Source organism: Choloepus didactylus, chromosome 4 (genome assembly GCF_015220235.1).
Source record: "Choloepus didactylus isolate mChoDid1 chromosome 4, mChoDid1.pri, whole genome shotgun sequence".
Lineage (NCBI taxonomy): Eukaryota > Metazoa > Chordata > Mammalia > Pilosa > Megalonychidae > Choloepus > Choloepus didactylus.
This window is the reverse complement of record NC_051310.1, coordinates 85,360,676-85,388,290: the sequence shown is the minus strand read 5'-3', so window position 1 is coordinate 85,388,290 and position 27,615 is coordinate 85,360,676. Positions and strand designations below refer to the sequence as shown.

The 27,615-nt window shown below is 39.4% G+C and overlaps 1 protein-coding gene and 1 long non-coding RNA gene across 2 annotated transcripts in view; one reads left to right on the top strand and one right to left on the bottom strand.

The window, feature by feature from the left end:
- LOC119531579 overlaps positions 1 to 23,536 on the bottom strand; it is a 63,106-nt gene extending 39,570 nt beyond the window's left edge. Inside the window, exons 1-2 of the long non-coding RNA XR_005216353.1 lie at positions 23,433 to 23,536; positions 21,480 to 21,531 (exon numbers count right to left, since the gene is read on the bottom strand). This is a non-coding gene — a long non-coding RNA (uncharacterized LOC119531579). The remainder of the gene's footprint in view (positions 1 to 21,479; positions 21,532 to 23,432) is intronic.
- Positions 23,093 to 27,615, top strand: part of MCTP2 (multiple C2 and transmembrane domain containing 2) — a 254,741-nt gene continuing 250,218 nt past the window's right edge. Inside the window, exon 1 of the mRNA XM_037832944.1 lies at positions 23,093 to 23,846. The gene's annotated coding sequence lies outside the window, so the exon portion shown is untranslated. The remainder of the gene's footprint in view (positions 23,847 to 27,615) is intronic.

The following is a 27,615-nucleotide window of genomic DNA, read 5'->3' as shown; positions in this document are numbered from 1 at the left end:
TTATCTCCATATCTTTACAACAGATTTTTCTGCCCTTATTCTCTCTTATACTTTCCTTTCATCTTTCTTTACCTAAAATATAGTAATCATCCTTCAGTTTTTAACATAGAAGTAACTCTCTCTGCGAAGTCTTCCCTGACTGATGAAGATGCATTTAGATTCCTGGTCTACATCTCTGCGTACCTCCACAAGCATCCTATGTTTGCATCTTTGTAGCATCATTGCAACTTAAATCCTTTGCATAATGACATTCCCTAAAGTAAGCAAATTCCCAAAGACTGTTACGCTTGATTCTGATCACTACTTTATGGGGTGTTTGGTATTATTACTCTTTGAAAGATGGGAACAGAGCCCCCAGGGTTTAGGGACTTGCTCCAGCCTACGCAGGTAGCATTGAGAAGTGATGGCTGTCTCACTCTAAATGCCATGATCTTCTGCCTATTCATTGCAGCCCTGGTGTGTCAGGGCCTTCCTGACAGTAGACAAGTCATGTGCTAATGGTTTCTGTAATTCCTAACACTGTTCTTTAAAAGCCCAAGCATGAGCAGGCTGAGGCTGCCAATAAAACAGGCAATTAGTACTGTATTTGGGGTGGCTTTTCCTCTGTATCACCTCAGTCCCTGAAGATTCTCTTCTTTATTTATCCACTGAAGCTCAGCAGACTCTCTGGAGCTTCCTCTGACATGGAACAATAATAACCAGTCCACAAATGACAATTCTATTATAACTTCACTTTCATCTCCAGAGATGCCCAGGCACCTTGTCAACACAGTTTTCAGCTTTGTCTGAAGACGAGGCCAGATGCAGGAAAAAGTGGGAAACCCTGGTGTGGGAGTAGATGTAGGAAATGAAAATTGTGATCTGGTTCTTTTCCCTCTTGTGTGTTTAATATTTGGAGAGTTACAAAATGCTCTTGTCATGTGTAACTTTATGCTGACAGATATAACCTTAGCCCAGGCAATTTTCAAGGGGGCAGGGGTGATTCTTATCACAACTGATATACTCTAGGACCCAGAACCTGATTGTGAATGACAAATAGAGCCTACCTAGCGTGATCAAGCTTCCCAGTTTGCTTTGGAATGAAGGATTTCAGTGCTTATACTGGGAAAGCCCCAAGCAAACAGTCATCCTACCAAATACAGCAACCATCCAAACCAGGGATTGGCAAACAGGCCTAAAGGCCAAGTCTGGTCCACTGCTTGTTTTGGTAAACAAAGTTTTATTGGAACACAACAACGCCCATTTGTTTACTTATTGCTGATGGCTGATTTCACACTGGCAGAGTTGAATGGTTGGGAAAGAGCATATTTTCCACAAAGATGAACGTGTTTACTACAGAAAAATTCACCAACCCTTGACCTCTACCTCATCTGGAGGAGATCTTGAAGGCGAGCTGTGCAGAGTCGGCTAGCAGATTCATTGAGGATGACTGAACCCGCATTCTAAAATAAGAACCACATGTATTTTACTATGTGATTGACAAACATAAAAAAAAAGAGAGAGAAGGTTTTATGTGGTGACATTCTGACCTCAATATCCATTTACTCTTTGATTAAAAAGAAATCATGTGATTATAGAAAAATGTAGCTTATGAGGGGTGACAATGTGCTTGGGAAAGCCATATAGACCACACTCCCCTCTGTCCAGTGTATGGATGGATGAGTAGAAAAATGGGGGCAAAAAAAAAAAAAAAAAAAAGGCACCCAGTGCTCTTTTTTACTTTAATTTTTATTCTTATTACTTTTGTGTGTGTGGTAATGAAAATATTCAAAAATTAATTTTGGTGATGAATGCACAACAATATAATGGTACTGTGAACAACTGAATGTATGCTTTGTATGACTGCATGATATGTGAATATATCTCAATAAAATTGAATTAAAAAAAAAAAAAAAGAAATCATGATAACTCTTAACCAGAAAGACCAAGGGAATAGCTATTGTTCTTTCTCCTATCTAAAATTCTCCTCATTTTTTTGTCCAAGTTCTTTTTGCCTTGGGATTTAACTTCCTCATATCATGGTATTTTGTGCAACTCTAGAATCTGCCAATGATCAAATTTTTCATTACGTTTCACATTTCTAATCTTTGTTTTTCTAGGATGACTGTTTTCCCCAGCTGTTCCAGCTAAAATATCGTCTACCTGCTTTGGTTATCCACACAGACTTTGGAATTAAACCTTGGTTCAAAACCTAGCTCTGCCTTTACTTGCTGTGTATTATCTTGGAGAGGTTAAACCCATATTCTTGTTTCCTCCTGGGGTCAGTAGCATTTTGACAGGCTGACATTCCTTTCTGTTCCTTGGCTTTCCCATCACATGGCAATATTCTCTCCTTCCTCTTACAGGTGCCAGTTGACTTTCAGCTTCCAGATCATCCCCATGGCTTTCTCTCTGCTAAGCCCTCCAGTGACAGGACTAAGACTCATCCTCATTCAGTTGGGCCACCCCTTAACTAAAAATAACATCTTCAAAGGATCTTATTTACAATCAGTTCACACCCACTGGAAGGGGATTAAGATTAAGAACATGTTTTATCTGGGCTACACAATTCAACCTCCCACAGTAGTCATTAAGAAAAGGTAAATTAAAACCACAAGAAGATACTATTAGATAACTACTGGAATGACTAAAATTTTAATAAAATAAAAAGAAGACTGACCATACAAAGTGTAGGCAAGGAGATGGAGAAACTGGGACTCTCATATATGCTTGTTGGTAGTATAGAACGATACAACTACATTGGAAAATGGCAGTTTCTGTAAAAGTTAAAGATATATGTACCATATGATCCAGCCATTCCACTTCCAATTATTTACCCAACAGACAAGAAAAAAATATTCACTCAAAGACTTGTATGCAAAACCTCATAGCAGATGCATTTGTAATAGCCCCAAATTGAAAATAACCCAAATGTCTATCAATGGGTGAATGAATACATAAATTGTGGTATATCCGTATAACAGAAATTATTTGGCAATAAAACTGAAAGAACTGTTGGTATAAGCTACAACATAGATGAAATTAAAAATAATTATCCCGAGTGCAAGTCAGATAAAAAAGAAGAGTACATTCTATATATCTCTATTTATAGAAACTCTAGAAAAGGCAAACCAATTTATAATGATAGAAAGGAGATCAGTGACTGCTTAGGGAGTAAGAGGCAAGGAAAGGAGGAAGTCAGAGATTTCAAAACGGCATGAGGAAACTTTTGGGGTGATGGATACTTTCACCATCTTGGTTATGGCAATGTTTTCATGGTCCTATAAACACATCAAAGCTTATTACATTATACACCTTAATATGTACACATTATACACCTTAATATGAACACTTTATTAAAGTCAACTACACTTCAATAAAGTTGGATTTCTATTAAGCAATACAACAAATAGCAGCACCAGATCAATTTCTAATGCAACATATTTAAGTGGGAGTCTGCCTCTTTAATACACTGAGCCCAGTGAGTTTGGTTTTAAAGTTGATCATGTTCTGTGAAACATAGCTTTGATAACTCCTTCTAAATTAGTCTCTCCAACTGAATTCAACTAGATAATAAGCTTGCTAAAACTTCTGATGTATAATATTTGTTAAATGATTCTATTTGTGCCAGGCTTCCTGTTCTCCACTGAAAACTGCAAATACAGCAAAAGTGGGTCTACAGATATCACTGGAAAATGTGCCTTCTACTGAGGTTGTAATTTCTGGCAGCAAATCCTTGTGATTTGCACATCCATGGACCCCTTCTCCCCTGGGCTTCGGGATAGGAAGCTGGTATATGAGCCTAATGCCAAGCACATTCCTTTAACATGGGGCCTGCTACCTCCTATAGCATTTCTCTTAGAAGGAAGCAAACTTTAGGGCATAGCCTCTTTTAAATCACCCAGAAAATAGGAAAATAAAAAACAATTTTTATTTTCCTTTGTCCCTTAATCCCTTCTAAATTTATTCATAAATAAAAGAGTTCTGTTTTATATGAAAAGATGCAGGCAAGCGGGTTTTTGTCTTTGCTTTCTTTAAAATCTGGAACTTTTATAAATAAAAACTGAGTATAGACTATATAAGTGAAGAAGGAAAAAAACCTTAGAGAGAGATTGCTATTTTTAGTCCACTGTAAATGTATTTTAGAAACACCTTCACAAAATGAATTCATGGAGGAGGGTATGGGTGTGATACGTTTATCCTTGAAAAGGGGGGAAGAGAACTTTTTCTGTAAAACCTACCAAAGATCACTGTCTGAGTCCAAAAGGCCTGGGAGACCTAGTGCCTCTGTGGCACAGCTGGCTCTCCTGAATTTCTGAATTTCCGTGGGCCCTTTATGTCATTGCGACAAGGTCATGTATTTGTACAGGAAATGCTCTCACCCTTGATAGGTCTTGCTGGAGGAGGGGTGAGCATGACTTAGCATTGCTTCTTTGAAGATTACTGGAAGCCAGTGTGTTCCTCCTACTATCTCCTGTGCAAGGATAAACCAACGATCCTTTAATAGGGCTGGTGGTTTTTCTTGTCCTTTCCTGTTTGGAGAAGGACACTGACAGCAGAGGGAGCCAGGTCACTGACTCACAAACAGCCGAGCATGCCAGACAGCAGGCAGCAGGGTGATGCTCACCCTCTAAACTTCACGGTCTCCACTTTTGTGATGAAAGCCCCAAACAAGATCCGATATGATTCTTAAAAATTCTCTGAGACATTGCAGTGAAGAGATCTAGCAAAGGTTAATTTAGCAATGTGATGAAGATTAACATTGCCAGTGATAACACGTGAATACCACAGATCGCCTGATATGGTGTGATGGGGAGGGCACATCTGTGGACATCTCCAAAAAGCTGTAACTTCACTCCTCATGAGAAAAATGACAGACCAACCCTGGTTGGGAGAGATTCTACCTAATTCCTGGCCAGTATGTCTCAAAGCTGTCAAGGCCACTAATAACTAGGAAAGACCCGGAAACTGGCACAGATCAGAGGAACCTGGGTAGACAGGACAGCTAAATGCCATGAATACTTGAACTGGAACCTGGAACAGAGACAGGGAATTAATGAAAAAGCTGATGAGATACACATAATACCTCGAGTATAGTTAATAGCAATGTACCAATGTCAGTTTCTTGGTTGTAAAAAAAATGTATGTTGGTATTGTCCGATGTTCATTACGTTGTTAGCAATGAAGAGAACTGGTGAGGGAGACAGGGGAACTCTGGGTACCATCGTTGCAACTGTTATGTCCATTGAAAACTACTATAAATAAAAAAGCTATTTTGAAAAACTAAAAGTACTTCTGAGAAAAGATGTTGGCACCCTCTTGCAACTTAAACGTCTCAAAAGAAAATTTATAGCTGACAGGAATGATGTATGAATAGAGGAAATAAAATTATCTAAACAGATGATCTTCTTCAACCATTGCCCATTTCGTCTGAATTTCATTGTTCCCTCCCCTGAAAAAGTCAGATAATTAGGTGAAACTAAGAAGTAAGTTGAGTGGGAAAAAAGAAAGCCTTGAGAAAAAGATAAGACCCAACCCATGTTACATGTTCCAAGAAGTGAAGTTACATTGGTTATTTGTTCGTGTGCTTTCCTTGTGCAAACACACATCCAGTGTAACAAGAAGCATATAATTATTGTTTACACATTTGTGCCCTTCATTCCACTTTGAGTTCCTTGTGAGGAAGTACCCTAAAGGTGGAGTTATTAGATAAGAATATAAATAAATTCCAGTTCCCCAATTTCTTAGCGGCATGACTCTGAATAGTGCAATACATTTCCTTAGGCTGTATTTTCAACCATCAAGTTAGACAAAACCATTTTTCCAAGGTGACTAGGAGGATTTAATAGTGTTTAGCACAGTACCAGCATATAGACACCCAATAAATGTTTACACCCTCTTTTAAATTTAGTGTGCAGAAAATTTTGTGCTTCCATGGAAAAGAGCATTGTCTACAGTAGTAGAATCAGATATTCTGGTAGAATCAGATAACCTGGAATAGAAATATCTATACTATTCCAGATTATCTGATTCTAGTCTTTCACTGCCCTCAAACTATTTTATAACTTCATACATTTTAGAAAATTAACAATGCAAAAAAGAATTTTTTTCTGAAAAGTGTTCAAATTAATTCTGTCCAATGAAGGGAAAATCCTTCCCCGTCACCCATGGAAAAAGCAGTTTTGCATCCATTTGCAAGTTCACCTCAACATCCTTTTACTCCATGTAAATGTGTGCATCTTTGACTTCCCCTTTGAACTGGTTGTAACATTTTAATGAATCCCTCATTAGTAAGGGGTTAAACAAAATCCCTAATGCATGCCATTTTACATCTCTAATGGAATCATGATTTTACCTTTTTCCAAAAATTATCCCTTACCAAGGGCAAGCATATTGTTTTATTCATCTTTGCATTCCCTATGCCTCTCCTGATATAAGGTGTGTAGCAAATGCTCCTCAAATCAAATTGATGCTGGATTTCAAATCCAGGAGCAGTTAGAAGAAAGAAATTTTGCAATCTGATATGAAATTAAACAAGCCTAGCAGGCTGCCTATTTAAGATCTTAAGTAAAGGTGTATTGAATAGAGGTGTAGAGAAGGGGCAAAGTTCCAGTGTCAAGTCAATAGAATCTTCCTGTGGGAGGCAGCTGCGGCCTCATCCATCAAGGCCCGGTGTCCGGCCGTTCCACTGGCCACTTGCTCAGGAGGAAATGCAGCTCCTTCGTGGCTACACGGGCAGGAGCTGTCTCCGCCACTTAACGGACGCTGAGGAAGCACTAAGTGGAGGTGGTTTACCATCAGCAGTAGTAATTCTTAATGCACACCAGCTAACTCCCCCCAATAGTCAAGCAGTTCATTTATCACTAAAGGCCTTACATGAAGTGCTTGGACCACAGTTTTCATATTCAGAAAAATCTAGGTTCAAATTCCAGCACTCATGGACATGAACTTGGAGAGAGGAGGATGGGTTATTCGCATGGAGAGCTGTGTTTGCACACAGCAGCACTCAATAAAAGTAAGCCTTACGATTACTGGCTAATCGAGGAAAGCCTTCAAGGCTCAAAAATCCTGAGAATCAAAAGAGAAGACAACACCGAGTCTAGTTGTTGCACTTGAATTGAGATAACATTCCATGGTTGCTTTTATTAATCACCACGGTAGTTTAGTGACTATTTGGCCTACTGCCATTATTTTACTGATTGGAAAGTGGAGGCGTCAGGGGACAAGTTGGTTTCACAACGTGGCGTTGTTATTCCACGGCAGAAGTGGTACTAGAACTTAAGAATCTCAACCTCTGCCTTAATATTCTTCCTAAAATATGGTGCTGACTTCAAGTCCCAGGATGCGCTGCCACAGAGTGGCTTTGTGTTTCAAACAGTACCTAACAGCCCTCTAAAGAAAAGAACAAAAATATTGTAATGTACAGGAAAAGGGGGATTTGGTGTCATCACTGGTGCCCTGAGACCAGAACTCTGGACCTGAGGTCCCTAAAATTTTGTAAAATGTCACTGCCTTTAACAGAGCTGATCTCTAGGCTCTAACGCCAATTGCTTTAATAAACGTATTAACAACTTACCTGATCAATTATACCCGATTATCATATTCAACAAAATGGGTGAACAATGCAGCTATGATTTCAGTTCATTCCAGGATTAAGATTGTACTTTTTCATGCAATTATGGAAAAGAAAAACCTGACATCTGTAATACTTGTTTGCTCATGAAAAGCTTTCCAAAGAGGAAGAAGCAAACCACTGATCACCTTTTCTTTTGTTCTTTTAGTGGCTTTGCCATTAAATGTGTGTGTATGTGTGTGTGTGTGCATGTGTGAGCATGTATTGAGTTTCTCTGTTCAATATTAAAGCAGATTTTGGGGAAACAAAAAGAAGAAGATAACCAATCCCTTGACCTCAAAATCTAATAAGGAACTATATATGTCCACAAAATGGCTTGTTCAAAAATGTTTACTTGAAATAGCTGAAATGACCATCAATAGAAAAGAAAAAAACTGTGCTAAATTCATACAATGGAATATTACTCAGAAATAAAAGGACAATCTACTGATAGAATAAAGTGGAGGAATCCCTAAAACATTCTGCTAAGTGAAAAAAAAAAAAAACTTACACAAATAAATAGTAGCATTTACTTGAAGTTCTAGAGCAGACAAAACTAATCTATGATGAAAAAATTGCCAGAGCCAAGGTTGCCTATCTGTGAGTTTGTATGCAGGGAAGTCATTGACTGGGAAGGGGCATGAAGGAACTTTGGGGAGTGAAGGTAATATACTATATCTTGGTTACAATAGTTTATTTATTTATCAAAATTTAGTGAATGTACACTTAAGATTTGTGCATTTCATTATATTTTATGAAATATATGAATTTAAAATTTACATTATATCAAAATACATATTATATCAAATATATCAATTTATAATTTATGTATATCAATATGTCTATATAGATAGATACATCAATATATAAATTTTACATCAAAAGAAAAATAGAAATATTGAACTCTAGTTAATGGTATGTATGGGGTTACATGTACTGATGTCTGCAATTTACTTTAAAATTTGTAAAAATTAAGTAGATTGGTGGATGGATAGAGATATGGATAGTTGGACAGATGTGTATGTGCTATTCTACCACCCCTAGTAGAATCTAGGTGTGGATATGCAGTTTCATGGTAAAAATCTTACAATTTTGTGGTGCATTTGAAATTTTTCATAATAAGATCTTAAAAAAAATCTAACGAAGTTGAGGAGAAGAAAATTACTTACAGACATGGGCTTCAAATCATCACTATTATCATCACCAGCAAATCTATCAATTCAATTTGTTGAGAATCTACTTTGATTCAGATATATTCAAAATATTTATTATCCCCATACCAATCCTCCAATGTAGATATTATTTCCAACTCACATATGAGGAAAAAGCTCAGGAAGGGAAAGTCATTTCTTCAAGGTCACCAAAAAATTTGAGTGAGATAGTTTGAGCTTGTATTCTACACCAGATCTGTTTTACTTGTTTATCTATTTGTTTTGTTTTTGGTCTCATTACAGCCCTCCTACAAAACAACCAAAACATTGAGCAAAGTTCTAGAGTATTCACATTTGAAATTTTGTTGTTTAGATTATAGGATACATTAGGTAAGCTGAAAAAAGAATGATCAACCAAAGCTTGAGAAATACTTTTAGGAAGGAAAGCAAATTTGCAATGGAAATTTATGTGATTTTGTTTGTGCTCGCAGATGGCCCCAGAAGTGGCCTTGCCCTATAGTATAATGGAACATACCAGACTGGAGTTGGAGTGGACAAGATCACTGCCAGTCAAAGAAGTGCTGGGGAAGAAACAGATACACCTAGCAACCATTTCCTTGTCCTAGTCTACCCCAACTCCTTTCCTACTGTGCGCACATGTTTTGGTTTTTTTCCATTCTGCAGCCTGGGAAGATGTTAGTTCAATGAAAAGCCTTGTGCCAGTTTGGATGTATTATGTCCCCCAAAACACCATGTTCTTTGATACAATCTTGTGGGGACAGATGTATTAGTGTTGATTGGGTTGGAACCTATTGATTGAATGTTTCCATAGAGATGGTGACTCAATCAACTACAGGCAAGGCCTTTGATTGGATAATTCCCATGGAGGTGTTACCCCACCCATTCAGGGTGGCTCTGTATTAAATCACTGGAGCCATATATAAGAGCTGGCAAACAGAAGGAACTTGGAGCAGCTAAGACTGACATTTTGGGGAGCAACTGAGAGTGACATTTTGGAGCTGCAGCTGGGAGACAGACATTTTGAAGACAGCTGTTGGCAGTTGAGACAGACATTCTGGAGAACGCCATTTTGAAACGCAACCTGGGAGCAAGCAGATGTCAGCCACATGCCTTCCCAGCTAACAGAGGTTTTCTGAATGCCAATGGCCTTTCTCCAGTGAAGGTACCCTATTGTGGATGCCTTACCTTGGGCACTTTATGGCCTTAAGACTGTAACTTTGTAACCAAATAAACCTCCTTTATAAAAGCCAATCCAAAATGGCAGCATTAGCAAACCAGAACAGGCCTCAACTTACTTTAAAATCAGAAACCGGGGACAAGGAGTCCCAGCTGCTTAAGAGGATGAGAACTTTCACAGGCAGTCCCCCAACCCCTCCTCCTTTGAACTGTATAAATATCCCACCCTTAGAGACTACAAGTGTCTCTCCTCTTGGACACGAAATGGGGCGTGAGGAGCTGGCAGCCACCAACCCTGACCTGAGCAGTCTGGCTTTCCCGAGAAACCAACCACAATGGGATTCCTTCCCCTACTCCTTAAGCTGTATAAGTAACAAGGCAGTCGTTTTCTGAAAGTTTCTGTTTTTCATGAGCCTCTATGTTGCCAGGGCATGTGTAGCAACTCACTTGACAGACAGCTTGTATGTACTGGAGTTATTCATCCGAGCACAGTAATAGAGCACATGCCACATTTATAGGAATCCTTTGATGATGTGTTCACACCTCTGCTTGGCTTACAAATGGGAGACGTGTAAAGGTGCTTTGGATCATGAATCATACCATCTTTTTTTCCCAGTTACCTTGGAAGGCAAAGTTGCTAGGTGACTTTCTGTTCAGTAGCTTCATTTCCAAATTACTTTAGGTCATATTAACCTAGAATGCAATGAGATCTTGTCCAAGTGGCTTGAGGAAAAGTCGGCATAGTCTTGATACATTTCAAGGAAAGGAGAAGTGCCTGACCTAGAAATTTTGGTTGGTGGCATCGGGCCTTGGAAATTTGCTTGGTTGATACTATAAAGAGCCCTGTGTGAAGTCTTAAATATCATTATTACTTGGGTAAAGGCAAACATTTATAAAATTTTAGTGCCAGACCCATAATGGCTTACACTTGATGTAAGCAGACTATTTCCCATAATAAGACTTCTCAGACTGTCTAACTACTGTTTCTTTGCTTTTGTTGGAATTTGATCAACTCAGCGAGTTAACACAGATGATGTCATGGTCATCAAACTCTGTCTGGATGCTACCAACATCAGAATTTTGGGCCTGGACCCTCTTATCAGAGCTGCCAGTAAGACAAAGTAATCAATTGAAAATAATAATAGCAATACAGTGAATGTTGGGGACTGAACATATTAAGGAGCTTTGATCTAGTACAATATCTTCAAGAAATTGCCTGCCTGAAAAATGACAGTATAATCTGCCGAAGAGTTGAGTTAGGAATTCAGATATCCTGACACTTTGTGCATTTCTCCATGATTTTTTTAAAAAAAATGTGCTTGAGTCTCTTCTCTTATGTAGACTTCTACATGAAACTTTGAAGCTGTTTACTGGAATCATTCAAGATATTATGATCAGAGATAAAATCCTTTAAAATATCAATAGAAAGTAAAATATTCATAACCCAGTGCCATTACTAGCTGCGTGTCTTTGGGCAAGTTACTCAACCTCTCCAAGATTTGGCTTCCTTAAATATAAAATGGCTAGAATTCTTCCATTCGTATTCATTTCACAGGGTATTATGAGGATTTAATGAGAACATCCATGTAAAGAGTTTGGCCTAGGGCTAGATATGTACCATCCAGTACATATTAGATCAATGGTTCTTAAACTTTTTCATCTCTGGACTCCTTTAGGTTCTTTAAAGAGCTTTTGTCTATGTGGTTCTATCTATCAATATTTACAGTGTTAGAAATCAAAACTCAGAAAAATTTAAAATATTTATTTAATTCCTTTAAAATAGCAACAATAAACACATTGTAGGTTCATGTATTTTTATGAAAAAGTACTATTTTTCCCAAACAAAGAAAATATAGTGAGAAGGTGGCATTGTGTTACATTTTTACAAAAAATTTTAATGGGCCAGCTAAAATGGATTCTCACATATGCTTCTCTATTCAACCTATTGCAATATGGTGTTTTGGTTGACATACATGAGGAAATCCAACCTCATACAGGTATAAGGTTGGAAAAGACAGAGGTATTTTAATAGTCTTTTAAGATAAGTGTAAAAATTCTTTGCTATTATACTGAAATTCAACAGTCATTTCTTAAAGGTTCGTTGTAATGTAGAATCCCAAACCATACCAAAGAATTATTTTATTCTCTATTACACAAAAATCCATTGGTCTTATACTTTGAAAAGATACTTTTCCCATGCATCATTTTTTAATGTTATGCATTGTACTTTTCTGACTTCACATCAGTGTTGAAAATATAATGGTGAGTAAAAACTGCTGGTGCTTATCATGAATCAAGGTAGTGGTACAAACTGCATAAGTGATTGTAAAATATACTGATCCTTTCAGTTGTGCAGATCTTCCATATATTGACACAAATTTATTACAATATAGTTTTTAAAAATCACATTTGTTAATGTCACCACCTATTTCATCAGAGTCTTTAAGAACTGAATAGCTGTCAAGGTTATGTGGGCAGATACACAGTTTCCAAAAAATATAAATTTTGCTTGAAATCTTGAATTTATTATTGGCAACAAATACTCTCAGCTATTTATTTAAAGTGCAGGTCCACTTCATTCACTTTGAGTAATATTTTTTGCATTAGTACCCAAGTCTGAGTAACCATAGTTTGCCAGACATTCTTTCTAGTAAAAACGATTTTCCATGAAAAAGTGGCTGGTTGATAACTCACGCAAGTACTCTTCCTTGAACCAATCATTTTACTTCATTTTGTAAGGAGAACTATTTTATTTCATTACATAGCTTCATTACGTAGCATCATAAGCTATATGTTATATACATGTTTATATGATATATGTGTTCTTCACATATTGTCATGCAGAATATTAAAAAAGGCATGTTCAAAGATTGAATAATTCTATTGATATCCCAAGGACAGTCTTAATTTAAACTGGAATTTTCTTCTTAATGTGAACACCTGACAATAAAGAATAGAGTGATATTTGTACAGGTTGGCACCACTCCCTTCATGATAAGCACCAGCAGTTTTTATTCCCCATTATTTTTCAACATGGATGCAAAGTCTTCAAAGTGAAAAGCCAAATAATACTGTATTACTATTATTATAAAAATGGTTTTGAACCTTGTTGACACAGCGAAAGGGTCTCGGGGACCCCAGGTGACAGAAGACCACACTTTGGGGACTGCTGCCTGAGAAGGCATTCATAGTGCTATGACTATCTGTACCGATACTACCACTACTAAAACGAAACACCAAAAACCGATGTAGAACAAATGTCATACAGATCACTTAGCTTCTATGGGCTTCAGTTGGACTTCAGCTTCTGGCCAAGATGGGTTAAAAGGAACTAGATTTATCCTCCTAACTCTAACACGGAAATACCAACTGAATATATATGAAACTGTAGTCTTCATGGACTGGACAACAGGCAATAAGGAGGGAAATAAACAATGTGAGCCCTATGATTGCCCCAGTTTACTGCTTGGAAAGTCTCCAGAGCTAGAGAAACCGAGCACAGCCCGGCGACCTCTCTGATTCTAAGAGTCAGAGTTCAGAGGTTAAGGAGGCACCAGGCTGGGCAAAATTTGTGGGGCTGAGTATGGGTAGGAGGGATCTGGAAGAGAGAGTGAGAGAGAGAGAGAGAGAGAGAGAGAGAGAGAGAGAGAGAGAGTGTAATGGGCTGAGAGAGAAGTAGAGAAATCTTCAGAGGCTTCCTCTCAGTTATTTAGCTGAGTAGCAGTTATCTCATGTGTGAAGAAAATACTGAGACCAGAAAAAGAACCACCAGAAAGGAAAGGAGCAGGTGGAACAATCTCTGAATCTCACAAGGGTCAGAAATAGTTCATGTTCCTAGGAGTAACACATGGGATAGAGTCCTCAGAGGATATAGCTCCAACCTAAAGACTTTTCTGGGCATACCCAATACCCAATACAGCTTAAAAGCAGGCCTCAAACAGTGTTCGGACAGATGAGTAAAAAAAATGGGGACAAAAATGTAGATGAATAATAGGGGGTCTGGGGGAATAGGATGTTTTGGGTGTTCTTTCTTACTTTTAATTTTATTCTTATTTTTATTTTTTGAGTAATGAAAATGTTCAAAAATTGATTGTGGTGGTGAATGCAGAACTATATGATGGTTACCATGAACAACTGATTGTCCACTTTGAGTGACTGTTTGGTATGTAACTGTATCTCAATAAAATTGCAAGGGGGATAAAAAAAGCAGGCCCCAAGAGGATCAAACTATTTTCAAGAAACTAGTAACTACAATCTCAGAAAAAAGACCCAAAATATTTAAAGGAATGATAATGATAATAATAATAATAAACTCAGCACCCAACAACCTAGAGTTAACATTTTTTGGCATTCAATCATATTTTAGTAAGCATGCAAAGAAAAGGACCTATAACACATAGAAAAATCAATCAATAGAAATAAACCCAGAAATGAAAAGATGATTGGAATTAGAAGACAAGAAGGATAAAAAATATTATCAGTATTAAATTATACTCAACATGCTCAGCAAAGTTGAGAAACGTATGATGCTATGAAGAAAAATAAAAGATATACAAAAGACTCAAATTCTAAAAATGAATAATATAATGTTTGAGATGAAACACTGGATGGGATGAGCCACTGCAAAAGGAAAAAATAATTAATTTTAACATATAGGAATATATTCTGTCCAAAACAATATATACGAAGAAAAAAAGTCTGAGAAACATGAACAGAGGATTAATGAGCCGTGGGACAATACAAGTTGCCTAACAGGTATATAACTAGAGTTCAAAAAGGGGAACAGAAAAAATATTTGAAAAAATCACAAACTGTGGGCCTTTGGGCTTCACCTTGACCATAACATGTTTAATTTGGTTGACAGAATGTTGATCTCATAATGTTCATGTCATCTACATCAGAGTTCACATCAAAATCTGGATTACAGGTAGCTTTTGAAAAACTAAGAATCATTGGGCAGTCATTTTGAAAAATAATGAATGCAAGTTTTCCAAATTTAATGAAAAATATCAACCCACAGATTCAAGGAGCTCAACATACCATAAGTAGAATATTGATTCATTCATCAGACATTTACCTGTTTGCTAATTAGTGAGGGTAGGCAGCCTCTAAGCTGGCCCCAGTGACGCTTGCCTCCTGGTATTTATGTCCTTGTATAACCTCCTATTCTTGCATGTGGGATGGAATATCGATTAGCATCGAATGAATAAAATATGGTGGAAGTGATGGGATGCCACTCCCAAAATCCGGTTAGAAAATGTTTGTGGCTTTTACCATGGTCTCTCTCCCTCTCTGATGACTAGTTGTCATATCCTGAGGAGAAGTCCATGTGGCGAGGAACCACGGCCTTCCAGCAGCCATGTGAGTGAGTTTGGAAGCAGATCCTCTTACCCTAGTGGAGCTTTGAGATGACTGTAGCCCCAACCAACAGCTTCTCTGCAACCTCGAGACCCTGAACTGAACCTAAGCCACACCTTGATTCCTGCCCCACAGAAACTGTAAGAGAATAAATGCTTGTTGCAATAAGTGATTGAGTTTTCCAGTACTTTGTTACACAGTGTTAGATAACTAATAGAGTAGGTATTCCAGAAATATTTGTGAAACAAATGAAGTTTGAAAGATACGACAGCGTTATAGAGTGAATCATGTCCCCCCAAAAGACGTGTGTGTGTGATATTTGATAATAGGATCTTTGAAGATGTTATTAGTTAAGATGAGGCCAAACTAGATTAGGGTGGGTCCTAATCCAGTATGACTAGAATCTTAATAAGCAAAGGAAATTTGGATCCAGGAGGAGACAGAAAGGCAGACAGATGCAAACCACCACCAAAATGCTACAAACTTCAGAGAAAGTATGGCCCTACAAACACCTTGAATTTGGACTTCTACATGCCCCAACTAGAAACAATAAATTCCTGTGGTTTAGGCCAACTGGTATGTGATGCTTTGGTACAGCAGCGTTGCAAACTAAAACAAAGAGGAAACCCAAATGAGTCTTTTATTTATAAAGACAAAAGCAACTTTTTGATGGAAGCATATTAAGATTACTGAAGTTATATTGCTATGGGGATTCTCGGGAGAGAGGGGTTGCTTCTGCTTGAGGAGAGAGGGGATTTTTGGGGGAAGGAGACAGAATTTTATCCGAGCTTTGAAGGAGGTAGCATTTGAATACATTGAACTGGCAAGTCCAGGACTCAGGGTGGAAGAATTCGACGAATAAGTGGGAGAGGTGGGAAATCAAGGGGCTGTATAGAGGAAACTCTGAGCTGAATGCAGAGAAAACCAGAAAAAAAAGACGATAATGGAATAGAAGATACCTTTTGTATACAGAGATAATGTGACTTCTATCTTGGAAACTCATGCTACACAAACACTGCATTTAAAAATAGTCATTAATTCTTGCAAATAAGTTTTTCTAACATTACCCTCTTCTTAGTAAAAAGGAGCATATGCACCTTCTTGAGTTGAATTTCCAGAACGGAGCTAAAAATTTTTCATATTCTCAGAAAATAATATAGGCAGATAAGGTACAATGTAGCCTATTAATTTCTTCATTAAGCTGAGTGTTGTGCTGTTCCAAAAGCTGCAGTGAAAGCCACACCCTGAGGGAAATGTGATTATAAAGAAGCAAAATCCATTTTCTCGTCTGACTTACGTTATAGCTACACATAGTGTGAGCTTTGATTGTGCTGGGCACGCTACCATTATTTCTGATATAATGGAGGCCGTTCTCTGACTTATTTGTCTATCTTACTTATCTTCACACTTCCTGGTGTTCTTGTTCTTGATGGTGTAGAGTAGTTCTTTCTTGCCAATTTAAATTTCAACTTGCTTTCCCCCCACTGCTCATTGATCACTTGCTTTTTCATTTTTAATTTCCGTCCTTTGATTTGCAGTCACACTTTTCATGGTGCTGCTAATTCTGCCCTTTATTCTTCTGCCATGTTTCATCATTAAGTGACAGTGGAAGTTTCCAGCTTCAGCACCTCTTGCTAAAATGTGCACTTCAGAGCTATAAAAGCATGAGCAGTGAACAGGACAGTGTCTCCAAAAGCATTTTAAAAGCTGCCCCTTTATGAGAGGGGGATATAAGGGAGGGACATGGGATTCTTGGTAGTGGTATTGTTTTCTGTCCTTACTATTATAATGTATTGTATAATATTTTTATTTTTATTTTTATTATCTTTTTTTTTTATTTTTCACCAAAAAAAAAACTTTTTCATAATAATATGTTCAAGTGCTGACTGTGGTGATAAATGTACAACTATGTGATGATGCTATGAACAACTGATTGTACACTGTGGAGGTCTGTATGTTATGTGGAATATATCTCTATAAGATTGTAGGAAAAAATATAAATAGAGGTAAAAGTGCTGGAGAAAACATGGAAAGAGGGATGTACCTATTTACTGTTGAGGAGGAGGCAGAATGGTGTAGCCTTTCTGGAGGTCACTGTGGTGGCTCCACAAGAAGCTAAGTATGTGGGGCCATAACGTACTACAACCTTATTAGGGGGTGTGTATTTGGAAGATCTGAGAGCAGAGACATGAATGGACATTTGCATACTGGTGTTTATGGAGGCAGTATTCATGATTTGCAGTTGGTGTTTAATTAAAAAAATTAAAAAAAAAAAAAAAAAAAAAAAGCAGGCCCTGTGAGCCTGCTCCTTCTGACTTTACTTCCAGCTCTCAGAGAAATATTCTTTACTTTAACAAGACTTAAATTCATGTAATATACTAAAATTCAGGATGCTCAGGTGGAATAATATGTTGGCATTTGCTTCATTCTCAAAGTAGTGATTAGCTTTCATTGCTGGGGAAGAAAGAATCAGTCAGAAAAGGAGCTTTACAGCTGCAAAACTTAACAAAGACACAGAATAGCTTAATCTCAATTATGAGCATGTAGCTTGGATTCCCTTCTTAGTTTTATTTAATTCCTGAGCCAATTTTTGTCACTGAATGTGTCTGGAAGAAGCTGACTCAGTTTGAATTAATATAAGGCTGGGATTTTTAATAAGAGGTGCTGAAGTAGAACCACATTTTGCAAATTCATCAAGTATGTCTTAGTTTCACCAAAAAAAAGAAAGAAAGAAAGAAAGAAAGAAAAAAGGTAGAGAGGTCACAGTCCATACTGAGGGGGGTGGTACAACAAAGATAACTGTAAAAATTTCTAAAATACAACCAAGGATGTCATATATTGAAAGAAAGAGCTAAGAAACTCTTTTCCCTTTAAATGATGCAAAACAGATTTTATGTTTAATCACTCCTCTTCTTCATTTTAAAATCAGCCAAGTAGGAAGATTGAACTAAGCAAAGTTACTTTTTAAAAGAATGAGGCCTTTTACAGAATGTATAATTTTTCACTATAGTTGGGTGTGTCTCAATAGAGAAAAAGAAAAGATTTAGCATCTCTATACTGGAAATTAATCAATTCATTTAGTTTTAAATTCAAATTTCTTAGTATTTTATTCTCTATTTTGGGCCCAGGTTTTCTCAAGGAGTAGGCACAAAAGTCATTATAATGATGTGCCTAAAAAAATTAGTAAAGCAGATAACTGTATACAACATTAGCTTGTAGAATATTGTCATTATGCATTTAATAAGGCCCCATCTATTTCCTGATCACTTTTTAGTCCATTAATTAGTGATTCTATACTTTTTTTGTAGGTCATCATTACGGCCAGTAATTGGAGGCTGGATGAATTAAAATTTATACAAATTATATGTCCCAGGCAATCACAAACATAGACTGGAGACTTCAAGTTCAAAATTCATTAACATCCTCAGCCAAACAAATGTAGTTCTTTTGCCTCCCTTTATATTCACATTTTAATTTTCTGATTAATGAGAAAACAGTTATGGAAATATTGCTAGACAGATCTGGCTTCATTCCCTGAATTTATCTTCTCCTGCTGGTTGAGTTTGTGCTCAGCCCAGGGGATCTTCACACAGGCAGATCCCCTTCCTCTATATCTGGGGCTACCTGGAGTCACTGTTCCTGCTAAACTACTCTTGTATGTTTTCTACCTGGTCTTCTGCACCTGACTCGACTCTACCACTGGGTCTGCAGTGCTGCTGTCCGGCTCTCTTCCATATGACACTATTGCTCTTGTTTGTTAAGTTGTCTTTCCTCCTTACCCAACTGGGAGCCCCTGGAAGGCAGGAGCCATATCTCATTTGCCTTATATCCATCCATAGTGTTTACCATGGAGCTTGACACATTATTGATCATGGGACTCTATTTCGCCACCTGTATCATTTGGTCCACACAGAACTGACACTACTTGAATTTGCATGCCTGGAGGTGGACATAACGTCTGCAGTTGGTTGCAGCCTCTTTTTGCTTATATGTGGCCACAGTCAGGTCATTTGTAACCCCGGTTGCAGCTGTTCAGTGTATGTCAGTTGTATGAATGAATATACTTCTTACTGTACAGAAAACTGACTAGTGTCCTAATTTTCCAGTACTGAAAATTCCTTTAGTTTCATTTCACACTTAGGAAAATAAAAGTAGAAGAATACTAACTCTAAGGTACAAATGCAAAAATGCATTTCTGAACACTTGCCAGAGGCGGGCTTCTCTGAGTATTCTGGTAACCGAATTAGAGAGGAAAACAAATCCAGCTGTAATACTTACAAAACCCACAGGGCACAAACAAACCAGCAGCCGAGGAAAAGCCTAACATTTCTGTTCTTGAGATGAGAGAGGACTTCTACTGCGGCTTATCTTAAGGAAGGCATTGCAATTTTAAAAACAATGTACCTGACCAACATGCCTAAAGCAAGTTCAACAACCCTTTTCTCAAAGTTGATTCTTAAGATTCCCCCTCACTGCGGACAATGCACTAAAGCCGAATTCAATAAAAGCAAGTCTACGGGGGTGGGGGGTCATAGCAATGCTGTATTGTATGAAACTCTCTCTTGGTCTGGTCTAATCTAGAGGAAAGTTTAAGCAATTAGTACAACAAATGATTTTTAGATCATCATACATAAAATGCTGATGCTGAGGAAGCACCAACAGGCAAGGCTAACCTTCACCTGAAAAAGTAAACTTGGGTCTGCTTTACACATCTGATAACTGGGGGACTAAGTCTCTTAAGATTTAGCATCTAATAAAATGGCTGATAATTTTAGCTTTTAAAAAGCATTTGTTCCCAGATATTCACAATGACCACAAAATTCTCACCCAGAAAAAGTATCTCCATAAAAATCTAACTTTGAACAACTTACTACCTGGGAACATTTCCAGCCATCAGCTTGTATTAAATACATGCCAAGGTATTTGATATAACTTGCTCCACAGGATTATTAGTACTACAACAATCAAAGGTTGGTGTTGGTTTCCGAAGAAAGGTTTTATAAGTATTTTTTTTTCTGAATAATGAGAAGGTAAGTTTGGTTTTCTGTTAGGGCCGGTCTTTTGTTCGAGAAATCAAAACTCTGCCATCCACCTGTTGGGGAAACACAGAGCTAGTGAGCTGCAGAGGCAGGCCTGGAGTGAGCTACTAAATTTAGCCACTCTACACCTGCCACTATACAAAGGGGATATGCTTTCTAAAATCTGTCATCACAAGTATACAAGAGAAGAAACCATAACTGAGGAAATATAATAACAAAATATTAGTACTACAAATAAAAGGAAAGCCATTTTCTCAATACCATGTAACAAAGTACATATGCTTCCTTCTAGCACAGACTAAACATTTGCCACAATAGACTAAATTGTGCTTTAGCCATTAGATTGATTGCACCTCCTGGTAGATCGAGAGCTACATGTTTACATCTCAAATGCTTTTGTACATTTGTTTTTATTGGACCAGAAGTGACGATGAACACCAATGAAGGGAACTGTGAAGGATGCTAGGTGCCAGGTCTTCATATCCTCAGCAGATGTCAGAAACCTTTCTCTTGGGCATTCAAGGAGCCTATAGTCCCAAGACTAACCTTGAGTCCTCCAACTGGAGCCTATCTGGATTGAATGCATAGCCAGATGTGATGGGAAGACCCAAGGGAGAATGGTCACGGTTCCCAGGGAGCAGAGAAGAGTTAGCACACTAATTTCTAAGCATTTGCAGACAGGATCTTCTCTGTTTTAGAGAAGACACCTCCAATCCCATAGTGGGAGATTTTGGGCAACCATGTGATTGTCACCTGTCCTATTTAAATTGCTTTGGTGTATTCAAACAGGCACAGCCACATTGCTAAGACACCTCTACTGCAGTGCTTCCGAATGTATTACAGGCAGTTATCAGCTGTGATAGCAAAGGAGCACACTGGACTTGCAGAAGACATACGTGCCATTTAAAATGCACTAGCATAGGAGACATTATTAGATTGCCATGCAACCAAACATACACTGCCTAAGAAATAAAAGCAGTCGTACCTGGTAGGACTCATGTAAATGTGGAGAGTATGAAATCTCCATCTCAATTATCATACTGACAATAGGGCTGTTTCTTCAGAGGACAAATATCTTGTTGCTTATGTGAATTAAGAAAGCAAGAGAGAGAAGGTTGCCTATTACAAACACAGTATACTTACAGCAATTATGACATCATTGACCAGTGCCCATAATACGAGACTTGGTAGAAATCTGTTTAAGAAATCCAATACAACAAAAGAGTATTAAAAATTTATCAGCTGCATAAATGGGTCCAACACTATTCTAAGTGCTGCTACGGTTATATAGTAAAGCTAAATTGGTTAAAGCAACAATATTATTCCCTGGGTGGAACATAGTATTAGAAGGGGCAGGTAATACGTTTGGACAATATTTAAAAAAAAAATACTTAAGGATTACAGAGGAGGGTAGGAGGGTGAGGGTAGGGGGAGGTACGACCTTAGATTTCCATAACTTTAGATGTTTCACTTTCTGTAGAATTTAGTGATTGAAATGCTGTTATTCATTTTCAACTTGTGGTTGAGATGCTGAACCACAAAATAGAAACTCCACTCTGGCAGGAGTTGGAGGCAAAAGCTTTTTGTGTTGGTTCACTTGCTATTTTAATTCATTGCATTATTAATCTGTTTTCAAGGTATGGTTGCTACTTGTCTCAACTTATGCTCTTTCTCTTCTTTTCATACTTGGTCTCTTTTTCCGGGTTACCTCTGCTCTTGAAGGCAGGGGATGTAACCTTCAGCAAAAGCTTAGTGGAAAAAGCTCGAATTTCCCAGTAGGCCTCAGGTAGCTCTCACTCTGCTGAGACGTGATTTGTGCCCTCCGGCATGTTATTTCATGGTTCTGAGTATTATAGTTTCCTCATACTAAACTAGGGATATTATTAACTATCTCTTGGATTTGTGAAAATTAAATATGTTCACGTGTTAATGCCAAGCACAGATAATGCTACACATTTGTGCTTTAGCCCTGGTGGCTAGTGTAAGTAGGTTTTTCATGATGATGGCAGCACTATTTTCTATCCTTTCCTCCCAAGTTCTCATGTTTCTAACATTTTTATCCCCTCCCCACCCCATTTCCTACCTTACTATTATTATCATTAGCTAATCTTTATTAAGTGCTTTCTTACCATGGGCCAGGACCCTGGGGCAAGTACTTTACATAAATTATCAAATTATTTCTCAGACTCTAAATTATCAAATTATTTCTCAGACTCTAGCTATGGGATAGCTATCATTGTAATTCTATTTTACTAAGGAACGTTGAAATTCAGAGCACTAAGATAAGTGAACTCGCTGGCTTACACAATCAGTTGCTCAGGCAGGATTAGATTTGAGACCTTTCTGACTTCAGAGCTAGAGCTCTTAATCACCAATTACTACCAAGTAAACCCTTCCCCAGCTCACAAACCGCCCATTCTCACAACAACTTGTAGAAAGCCATACCCAAGATAGCTTGTTTCCATAACTCCCTTGAAAGCAATTTAAAAACTGTTTTTTTGAGGGGGGGGGAGAGGTTGAGAGGGGTAAGTTCCTGATCCTATTCTGCAGAGAATTGGTGCCCAGTAGACGCGGACTCACTAAGGAATGGGGAAAGAAACTGAGTGGGCAGAGAAATAGAGTAAATAAAGTGCAATAAGATTACAGCAGGAAGAAATAGAGGGAGGAGGAACATGCAGAATGAAAGGGGAAGGAACACTCGGCAAATATTTACTGAGCACCTTAGTTCTGATTAGTTCACCAAGGGGACTCTACGGGTAAGTTATCACTTAAGAATTCAGTGCAGCTCGGCTGGGCACCTACTTCAGCCTCTCTTTACAGATGAGCACCCACGGCTCAGAAAATAGCTCGGTAGATCCGGGAAGCCTACTTCCACCCATCGCGCACCACGTGGAGCAAGTTTAAAAGCTTGCTTGGCTCTGGTACCTCTTCCCAGGGTCACAACGGCAAAATCACAAGCTGCTCCCCATTGACCCTTTAGAGACATGCTATGAAGAAACTACAAGTCTGCAAGCCACACTCATCCTCTTTCTCTACTTTAAACCTAAACGCAAGAAAACTCAACTGCCAAGTCAGTGCCAGACTTTCTGGACACACCTTCTTTTTCCTGTGTGCCAACCCAGACGAATTAGCAACAAGCAAGCGCTTGCCCAGCTGGCGCCCAGGACCGAGCCGCAAAACCGTCTTGCAACACGCGGCGGGGCCACCGGCGGCCGCGCCCGCGCTCGGGTCGGAGGCGGATTTAAGGTGACGCGCGGCCACCTCCTCCCCTTTAAGGCGGGGCTCGAGAGCCGGAGCGGAGGAAGTCGGGCGGCTGCCGGCGACGTCCCCGCCCCCCTGCGTCCCGGCTGCTCCCCGAGAGCGGCGGCGGCAGGTCCCGCGCAGGTGAGGGGCGCGCGCGGGCCGGGCTTCCAGCCCCGGGACGCGGCCTCGGACAGCCAGGGCGGTGCCGGGCTCACCTGGCGGCGCGCGCGGGCCGGACAGCAGGGTCGCCGCTGCTTTCTCCTGGGGGTGAGTGTCTACTCCGAACCGTGGCGGGGAGTTGGGGGATCCCTGAACCGAGGGTCCAGGATGGGAACCCATTGGCGCTACTAACCCGGAGCTGCAGGTTTAGCGGTCAAAAAAGGGTCCCGAGGACGCAAGGCCGAAATCCGGGGCGAGCAGTGCTGGAGCGCGCTCAGGGGGAGGACAGTCTTCCCCGGGGTTTCATTGCAACTTAAAGGACACTCCTTAGGTCTCCCCAAGGTGCAGCGAGTTGGTCACCGCCACCGCCGCTGCCTGACTCTCTGGACCGTCAGTCCTTCACCTCGGTGAGCTTTGATCACTCTCGCGTCGTGGAGACCCAGAGATTCAACTGGGTCTCCCTATGTTGACATTTGACCGACTACAGGAGAGCTGAAAAGCTTATGGTAATTGTGTAGGTTACAGAATGTCTCAGTCAGAGCCAGAGAGCCAGAGAAATGGGAGAGGGAGGGGGGGGGTGAGAGAGAGAGGGAGATAATAATAATAAACTTGAGAAGTGATTGTTTCCGCAATTAGTCCCTCAGCGCACTGTCCATTTGTAAAGCAAATAGTGCGCAGATGGATTTTAAAAAATGGTTGGATTTCCATAAACTAGGATTTCTCTCCTCCTCCGAACTTCGTGAAGTCTGAGGGTCTCAGCCGCGTCTGCATGCTTGCGTGAGTTTGCTCTGGGAGTTACATCTGCAGAGGCATTTACAGGGATGAGACAGCTTTTCCGGTGTACCTTGGGACTGTAGGTCTTTACGAATACCTGCTTCATGGAGGTACAGATCGCAAATCCGTCTATGGATTATGATTTCCATTAGCGTTTATTTTTGTTTGAGTCAGCAGCATTTCAATTCAAATATTTGCTGTATGCCTGTTAAGGGCGAACCTCCGTGAGAGTCAGGTTGATGTGCTCTCTGGTTAGCACAGGTGTTGATACAAAGGGGAATTTTGAGGGCACTCTTTCTTCCTCCGGGGCGGATGTTTAAAGAGTCCAATGGCACATGGCGCTTTGCTTCAGCACCTCTTTGATCTCTGGTAATTAAACATTTAAATACAGGGAGGTTTGTAAGTTTTGGAAGAATATTTGTCATTAGCCTTGTCAGTCATAAAAAGGGGCAGCAGTTATGAAAATCATCCTTAAAATAATATTACGAATCAACTCTCAAACACCATGCAGGTCACTTTATAGATGTATCTTGTCACTCTTAATCTCTGTGACAATAACTCCTCTGTAGATAAGTTAACTGATGCAGAGAGGAACCCAGCAATTTGTGCAAGGTAAGTGATGGACCTAGAAATTGAATGTGGTCGTTTCTGAATGCAGAACCATTTTATTTTGTTTTGCTTTTTGTTTTTGTTTTGTTGTTGTTGTTGTTGTTGTTGTTTTCGCTGTTCCATGCTCCCGAGAGGACAGAGAGTGGAAATATGGCAGATTTAATGGAAATGAGAATTCAAATTTATATTCATACATCATTCATACCTCCTGGGGATAAAGGTAGTCATCATAAATAAAATGAGCACTGTTTTCTTTGTACTTTTGTGGTTAAACTAGGACAAGTAATGAACAGCTAGTTTTAAAAAGTGAAGTTTATTCTATCTTCCTTATTTTTAAGGGTCTAATATATCCGCATGGGGCCAATCAGTAATGCTTTATATGTATTCGCTCTATGTTGCCCAAAGAAGGAACAGCTAATTTTGATATTATTCATATGCTTTAACATATTTTCAGCTTGATTTCTTTCCACAGCTGCAAGGTGAGGAGAGGCTTTTCTCACCTAGAAATGACTTTGTGTTTGTGTATAAAAGTATAAATGAATCATATTTATTTTTTGAAGATATATCCATTTTTCCTTCCTGCTATCTCTAGAATTGTAGAGCACTACATTGCACTTATCTGGGAAGGACTTTCAAATTGATAAAACTAATTTGACTTTTCAGTAATTGAGTACCTGAGTAATAACAACTCAACCAACAATTCTTTAAATGCATGTATACTACAAAGATGATTTTCAAATTAAATTTATTTTACTGTGTAGAATGAGAGTGAAAATCATTTAGAATTTAAAATAATATTTCCTGATATGGGGAGCACTGCTTTCTGGAAACCTTACAGTTGCTGGTAATTATACACAGAAATTGAAGGGTTTCATAATTAAATTACTTTGAGGTATTCTCAGTTAACTTTGGAAGAAAGGCTCTTTGCTTGTGTTGGGAGGATCAGTTAGGATATTCTGCCTGGATTTCGCTAGTCCCCACTTATTTTCTCTGTTTTCATTTGACAGTGGAATTGACAAGACACCCAGAACCCCTCCTTAGAACGTTTTGCAATCCTGCCCAGCAGGTGTTTATTAAAGAAAAAAAAAAGGGCTTACTTGGTTTATAATGGGGATGGCTGAGTGAGGGTGGATAGATGATGAGAATTAGAGAAATTCCCAGGAAAGCAAAAGGGCCAGGAAGTAAAGAAGGGTGTGAGGCAGGGGCAGGTTCAGGTTTTGTGAGGCCTGTAGGGTAAATAATTGGTATGTGGGGGTGGATCTCATTAAGCAAAAATAATACAAAATCAGTTCTGAACAGGGCTATTTAGAATGAGAACAAGAAATTGCAGCAATTTGCTGAAAGTTTCTGTGTCTTTCTGCTGAGATCTTTTTGAGCAACTTACCAGAAATACTTATATTGAAATGCTTCCTGATTGCAACCTGGCTTCCCCTCCTCCTGAAAATACTCAGCATCTCCTAGCAGTGAATAGCACATGGGTGAGGGGCCTGAAGCTCCATTAGCTTCACAGGATGAGAGGGTATTTTGTAGTTAGAGACAAAGGACTCTTCGTGGTCCTTTGAGCAGAGGAGACTACTAGCTGGGTGGGAGGGGCCCTGGGCTTGTCAGGGACTTTGGGTGCTGCACATCCACTGTACAACACTGAGATTGGTTGGTTCCCATGGATGCCTTTGGCTTCTCCAGCTTTCATTCTATTAGTCACCATCTACTGAGGATTTTCTAATGCCTCAGGCACTGAATATGGTGAGATCCTGGCTGCCAGGGAGCTTCTAGTCTCAAGGAACTGATTTCATTGATCACACAGAAGTGTTACAGGTGCTGGCATAGAGGCTGTGTGGGAATCTCTAAGGGTCCCTAAAGCTTGAGCTGAGTTTGGCATTGTTGTTGGAGTTACTGAGATGAAGGGGTCCAAGAAGGCATTCCAGGTGTGGGAAGGGATGTAGAGAACCCTGGAGGTTTGGACCCCCAACTCCCCTCCACTGATGCGGTGATGCCTCTTAGTGTTTATCAACATGTCCTTCCAGCCAGCAGTACCCACAGCCTGAGATTAACTTGTTAGAAATGCAAGTTCTCAGAATCCTTCCCAGACCACCTGACTCCAGAATGCTCTGTCCGGAGTACAGCAATCTGTGTTTTAAGAAGCCCTCCAAACTGGGGAGAAATGCGGACATGTTGGACTTTCCCACCTGGTTTATTGCTGATTTTCTTGCAAACATTGAGGACTGCCAATTTGGTGGGCTGAGCCCTCGATCTGGGTGCTTTCCCTTGTGATGCTGGTTGCTGCAAAGGAGAGGCTAAGCTCACTTATAATTGCATCTAGAGTCTTTCCCAGAGAGCCTCTTTATTGCTCAGATGTGGCCCCCTCTCTCTCTAAGTCCACTCGGCAGGTGAACTCACTGCCTTCCCCACTATGAGGGACATGACTCCCAGGGGTATGCATCCCCCTGGCAATGCGGGAAATGACTCCTGAGGATGAGCCTGGGCCCAGCACTGT